We start from the raw sequence: 7500 nt of genomic DNA on the forward strand, positions 1-7500 counted from the left end.
ATAGGAAAAGTGAGAGCCGCAGCAGTTGATAGGGCCTTCTTTGCATTGCAGAAGGCTGCTTCTTGAAGGGGACCCCACTTCAAGTCCTTTGGCTTGCCCTTGAGGGAGGCGTAGAGGGGAGCAAGAGTGACGGCAATGGCTGGCAGAAAACGGTGATAATAGTCGATCATGCCCAAGAATTCCTGCAGAGCTTTGACGGTCGAGGGCGTGGGGAAATTCTGAACGGCTGCTACCTTCTCAGGGAGGGGATGGACTCCTTCAGGAGTGATACGGTGCCCTAAGAACGACACTTCGTTGGCGCCAAAGGTACACTTGTCGTACCGGACTACAAGGCCGTTTTGTTGCAGGCGGTCGAGCACGATGCGCAGGTGACGGAGGTGTTCCTCTTTTGGGGAGGAGAACACAAGTATGTCGTCCACATAACATACACAGAAAGGGAGGTCCCCTAAGATGCCATCCATGAGACTTTGAAACGTTGCCCCAGCATTACGAAGGCCAAAACAGGAGTAATTGAAGGTGTATGTGCCAAACGGAGTGGTGATGGCGGTCTTGGGGATGTCTTCTGGGTTCATAGGCACCTGATAATACCCCTTCAGGAGGTCGAGCGTAGAGAAAACCTTCGCTTTGTGCAGGTAGGAGGTTACATCGGCAATGTTTGGGAGAGGGTAGTGATCCGGTTCTGTTTGCATGTTCAGGCGCCTGTAATCCCCGCACGGACGGAGGGAGCCGTCTTTCTTCAGAACGATGTGTAAGGGTGACGACCATGGGCTGGAGGCCTTTTGGCAAAGGCCCATTTTCTCCATTTCGGCAAACGTCTGTTTGGCGGCTGCCAATCGTTCCGGTGCTAGACGTCTGAATTTTGCGAAGACTGGGGGTCCCGTCGTCTTGATATGGTGATAAATACCGTGCTTGGCAGGAACCGTGGGCGTTTGGCGAAGTTATGGACGGAAAACTTCCCGGTACGACGTGAGGAGGTGGGCGTAGGCATCCGTGGGTGCGAGGTTAGAGGGGGCGGGTTGAAGAGGTGTCGACAAGTACGAGTCTGCGTTGACCAATCGTCGGTGGGCGACATCGACCAGAAGGTGGAAATGAGAGAGGAAATCCGCACCGAGGATTGGCATTGTGACGTCAGCAACGAGAAACTTCCAATTGAATTTACCGTTTCCGAACGATAATGTGAGGTTCTCGTAACCGTAGGTGGGTATCGCAGATCTGTTGGCAGCTACCAAGCAGACGTCGGCGGATGTAGACAGACTACGTTGTGCCTTGAAGAGTTTCCTTGGCAAAAGAGAACGACAAGAACCCGTGTCTACCAAAAATCGCACGCCCGTTCCTGCATCCTGTAAAAAGAAAAGATTAGAAACATGGGAGGCTACCGCCACAAGCGATGGCGTACTTACACGTTTTTTGGCCACTGACAATCTTTGGCACATTTCTTCGCGGTTGCCCCGAATCTGAAGTGGTAGTAGCAAAACTGCGGTGGATGGGAGGTAGTAAGTGGCTGTAGAAGTCGTTCGTTGGGGCGCGAGCGATTGGTGGGTGGTGGGCGGCTTTGTCGCCGCTTCGGCACGTCACGGGGTAGGCGTGTTTGTCCTACGGCATTCATGTCAGCTTCGGTTGACGTTGAATAGGCATCCTCGTCGTCAGGGGTGGAGGCGTTGATGGAGGTCTTGAAGTGGCTGTCCATAAGGGCGTCGGCTTTGGTCATCAAGTCCTTTATGGGTAAACTATCGACATCGGGTATGGCAGCGCGCACAGGTTCAGGTAAACGGCGTATCCAAAGGGCACGGAGTAGGTTCACCTCACGAGGAGAGCCGTCTGCGGCAGGTTGAAGGCGAGCGATACTGGTCATTTCCCTGAGGGCAAGCGAAGCCCTTTGGTCCCCCAACGGTTGTTGCGAGAGCTGAAAAAGCTTTGCTATACGGGCGGCTGGCGACGGCGAGTACTGCTGCAGAAGGTATGATTTGAGGTCGTCATACGCTATTGGTGTGTCTCCTTGTTCACAAAGCCAGTCGGATATTTCTGGGAAGGTGTCCTCGGGTATCGCCGCGAGAACATAATCCGCTTTGGTGGTTGAGCGAGTCACGCCCCTGATACGAAAGTGGACTTCAGCGCGTTGAAACCAAGCGGCCGCAGTGCCAACTGCTGGGGGTAGAGTCCGCCTCCGTCATATTACCAACGATGGAGGGGCGAGGGAGGTGGGGGTGGAAGGCAGTGGGAGCGAGTCGACTTCCGGGGTCACCAATGTGACGGGCCGAGAGAGGAGTTGTGAACTCAAAGGCAGATTGAAAACGACTGAGTTATTTATTAAGGAACACTCTTCTTTATATACAAAACCTCAAGGCAACAGGACATGACCTGTTCGAGAGACAGATAATGTTACTGAGCAAAACGGAGACATGATCATTCAGGTTCTTTTTAGTGCGAGGGAAGAACGCAGATATAAGCATAATATATACAAAATAATTATGTACAATTGTGTGACACACGGTTGGTACACAACTGTAGAAAAAGAAAGAATGAGTCAGCGAGTTAGCTACAACCAATAAGAGTAGATTTTCATTGATCTTATCATGTCTAGAGTGGTTTAAATCTTATTAAATCCATAAAAATTATCGTATCATGGGATATTACGATTAAAAAATCCTTTGCTCATATAATCAATGAAAACTTAAGAGGATTAAACATATCCATTTTTATTCCGGCCAGAAAACAATCTTGTTTCTATGTCAGGCTTTGCAACGTACATAGAAGATCTCTCTCTCTCTCTCTCTCTCTCTCTCTCTCTCTCTCTCTCTCTCTCTCTCTCTCTCTATAAGATTTAGAATCTAATTCAAACCAGATTTATTAAGTCGATATATTGCTTGAAAGAATTGATAAAATGATACTAATTCCATATGTATATTTTCCATCATGGAAAATAAAAGAATAATGAAAGCAAAGTCCATCAAATTCCAAGGAAGGCTATTTTGTGTTACGAATAAAGACTCGGAAAAGCTCAGAGTCATTCTGGACCTATCACCACTCAACAAGTTCATAGTGAACTACAAGTTCAGAATGCTGACGATTCATCACATAAGGACCCTTCTGCCCAAACAGGCATACACAGTCTCCATAGACATGGCGGATGCGTACTGGCACGTTCCAATCAACCGTCAAGTTTCCCCTTACCTAGGGTTCAAATTACAGAAAAGACATTACGTCTTCAGAGCCATGCCCTTCGGTCTAAACATAGCCCCAAGGGTATTCACCAAGCTTGCGAATGCAGTCATTCATCAACTATGCCTACAAGGAATTCAGGTTGTAGCGTACCTGGACGACTGGCTGGTGTGGGCAGCATCCAAGGAAGAGTGCACGCAAGCCTCCAAAGAAGTGATCCAGTTCCTAGAACACCTAGGATTCAAGATCAACTTGGAAAAGTCTCGTCTATCTCCAGCTCAGAAGTTCCAGTGGCTGGGTGTCCACTGGAACGTACAGTCACACTGCCTCTCCATTCCATCAAAGAAGAGGAGAGAGATAGCGGGAACTGTCAAGAGACTCCTTCAATCCGCCATGATTTCAAGAAGGCAACAGGAGAGAGTGTTGGGGTCCCTCCAGTTTGCTTCAGTGACATACCCAGTATTGAGAGCTCAATTAAAAGATGCATCAGGAGATTAGAGAAAATACGCATCAAACGCTCGAAGAGACCTAAAAAGACCGATACCGAATCGTCTGCGATCCCTACTCAAGCCATGGTCGGAGGCCAAGTACCTAAAGAAGAAGGTACCCTTACAACTGCCTCCACCGTCAGTCACCATGCACACGGATGTCTCTAGAGAAGGATGGGGAGACCACTCTCACAATCGGAAAGTCCAAGGAACCTGGTCTTCCCTCTTCAGAACCTTCCACATCAATTATCTGGAAGCCATGGCAGTTTTCCTCTCACAGAAGAAACTGAAACTTCGCTGCTCCATCCACACCCGCCATGTTCTAGACAGAGAGGTCGTAATGAGATGCCTGAATCGACAAGGCTCGAGATTGCCTCAAATCAATCAAGTGATATTGGCCATCCTCCGACTAGCGGAGAAGAAGAGATGGCACTTGTCAGCAATCCACCTTCAAGGGTTCCGCAATGTGACGGCGGACGCTCTATCCAGGGTGAACCCGATAGAGTCAGAATTGTCCCTAGATGCAAGATCATTCTCCTTCATCTTACGCAAAGTCCCAGGACTGCAGATAGACCTCTTCGCAACGAGCGACAACAAGAAGCTACAACGGTATGTAGCCCCGTACGAGGACCCTCTAGCGGAAGCAACGGATGCAACATCCATAGATTTAAACAGGTGGTCCAAGATATACCTGTTCCCTCCAAACAACCTTCTGCTGAAAGTCCTCATCAAACTGAGATCTTTTTACGGAACAGCAGCGATAGTGGCCCAGAAGTGGCTCATCAGCGTTTGGTTCTCCTTGATAACGGAACTACGCCTGAAGCTGATCCCATTGCCGGATCCAGTTCTGACTCAACAAGTGCAGAAATTGACTGTCTCAGCTTCATCACAGCTAACCCGGAACCTTCATCTCATGATTTTCTCGCCTTAGCAGTCAAGAAAAGTTTCGGAATTTCAAGAGACAGTAATAACTTCTTAGAAGAATACAAATCAAAGTCAACAAGTAGACAATATGAGTCTTCCTGGAAAAATGGGTTGCCTTTGTCAAGGCAAGGAAACCAAAGAAGATTTCTATGGATTTTTGATTATCCTTCTTCATCCATCTCCATGAACAAGGTTAAGCAGCTAATACGATTGCTTCATGCAAATCTGCCCTAACAAGACCATTGCTTTACGCCTTCCAGGTAGATTTCTCTAACGAAATCTTTAACAAGATTCCTAAAGCCCGCGCTTAACTTCGGCCTGCAGCCCCTCCAAAGCCCATTTCATGGTCCTTGGATAAGGTTCTTCACTTAGCATAAACATTGAACAATGAGGATTGCTCTCTGAAAGACTTGACTCAAAAGGTGATATTCTTATTTGCACTAGCCTCAGGAGCCAGAGTTAGTGAAATAGTGGCCCTCTCGAGGGATGATGGCCACATTCAGTTCACAGACTGCGGAGAACTGAACCTCTTTCCGGACTCGACATTTCTCGCCAAGAACAAGCTGCCCACTAAAAGATGGGGTCCCTGGAGAATCTGCCCTCTGAAGGAAGAAGCATCCCTCTGCCCAGTGGAATGCCTAAAGGTCTATCTTAGTAGAACTTCAGACTTCAAGGGAGGTCAGCTTTTCAGGGGAGAAACATCAGGTTCAACATGATCCTTGAGAAAACTAAGGGCGAAAATCACATACTTTATTCGTAGAGCGGATCCAGACAGTACACCCGCATGTCATGATCCGAGAAAACTTGCCTCATCTCTGAATTTCTTTTAGACCATGTCGTTGGAAACCTTCGTGCTTATACTGGATGGAAATCTTCCAGAGTCTTTTTCAAACACTATGCGAAACAGCTACATGAAATAAAACATTACGTGGTGGCGGCAGGTAGCATACTAAAACCTGCCGCTTGATTTCTGCGAAGATCAGTACACTATTTGGGAGTTTTTAGTGAAGGGTGTACATGATAGACTCTTACGGTATATCATGATGAGTGATGTGTCCAGTTCATGACACTATAGACTGTTCTAATTACTCAGGTGACATAAAGCATAATAGACTAACACATGTGCCATGCATATTTATATGCATAGTGTTCCTTGTAACAACAGATTACATAGTGAAATATTCCATATTTCCTATAGAGTGGCTTGTGTTTCCTTTTCAGATGAAACTTTATTAAAATTTCTGTTATTACTAATTATGCTCTTACGCAGATATGTGCAGAGTAAAATGTAGTTGATGATTATAACTATGATTTCAATATCCTATTGTAATAAACAATAGTGGGAATCTTTGCATCTTATTTCGCCCCAAATATCCTATGCTATTTAATAAAAATCAGAGCGTTTCTTTTATCCTATTAAATTTAGGAAAAATTGGAACTGAGGTTATTACTGTTCCAAGCAAACATTTTCAGATAATTTGTTATGCTGTTAAGCTCAGTCACTAATAATGACTGATTGTACTAAACTGTCTATATTACTGATTCAAGGTTTCTTACACGAATATAAACCTGTCTGTCGCTATTAACTTCCAGACTCGGGAGATATCAGTAACATACACAGATCTATTCTAATTAGAGTACAGACTATGCTTTAGAGTACAAACTATGCTTTATGTATATGACAACACTAATATACAAACATGTTTGCTAGATTGTTCTTTGAATTCACAATACTCGACTTTTTTCCTAGAGTCTACCCAGTCTCTTCCCTGAAGGGGGCAGGAGGCACTGACATAGTCTATGATCAGCTGAATGATGTATAACGGTAACATCAAGTGTCTGCAGGCCCAGATGACCAAGAAAAATTTATCTCAAGATGACCGGCACTATTGAAAATCCACAGATACATTAATGTTCTGGTATACTTCCATCAGGACGACATGGCCTGAGCACAAAAAATGGATTTTGAGCGAAAAGAAAAATCTATTTTTTGGGTGAGGTAGCCATGTAGTCCTGATGGACCAGCCCTCTTTTTGACAAAAGGATAATGAATCCCTCCCTGATGTACTGTATCTGTAACACCTACAAAAGCTACAAAGAATGGTTAGATGGCACCACGCAGGGAACGGGGGGGGGGGTGGTTGGCGCCCAATTGCAGTACAGTAGGAGTGTTGCCTTAATAATGGCACACCTATAATTCTTGCCACTTTCCCCTCTTGAAGTGGTAATGCTATTATGGGTGTAGTTAGCTATGAGACGTGTCAAGAATACGTCCTCTGATACTATGCGATATCCCTTTTAAAATTATAAGGGATATTTGCTCAAGGAGTTAGAATTCTGGATACCTTTGGTAAATTCTCTGGGATATATCACTGTAGTCAAATATAACCTAGGAAGCTACTAAGAAGGAACTTCCATCAGGACGACATGGCTACCTCAGCCCAAAATAGATTTTTCGCTTTGCTCAAAATCCGTTTTATGAGAGTGTTTTTGCAGATCAGTTTTGAGGTTTGAAAGGGAAAAAGTATGAATATGGGTTTGTATGTATTGTATATAGATAGAATATGTTATAGATATATGATTATATACATATATGCTTACTTACATTCATATATTTATACATACCTACAGACTTTATATTCAGAAGAACTATGGGTCTTATCTTATATATATTGTAGATTTTACCTCTCTCTCTCTCTCTCTCTCTCTCTCTCTCTCTCTCTCTCTCTCTCTCTCTCTCTCTCTCTCTCTCTCTCTCTCTTCAAAATATGTAAAAAAATATTTCTTTATAATTGAATGATTTACTAATAAAGTGTCAAAAGAACTCCTTAATAATTCATAGTTGGCAGCACCTTCCTTTTTTTCTTTTCTTTTCAAAAAACATATAATAAAAAAAGATTTTTTTCTCTTAGTGACGTGTCCTTCACCT

Source organism: Palaemon carinicauda, chromosome 34 (genome assembly GCF_036898095.1).
Source record: "Palaemon carinicauda isolate YSFRI2023 chromosome 34, ASM3689809v2, whole genome shotgun sequence".
In the NCBI taxonomy this organism is placed as follows: Eukaryota; Metazoa; Arthropoda; class Malacostraca; order Decapoda; family Palaemonidae; genus Palaemon; species Palaemon carinicauda.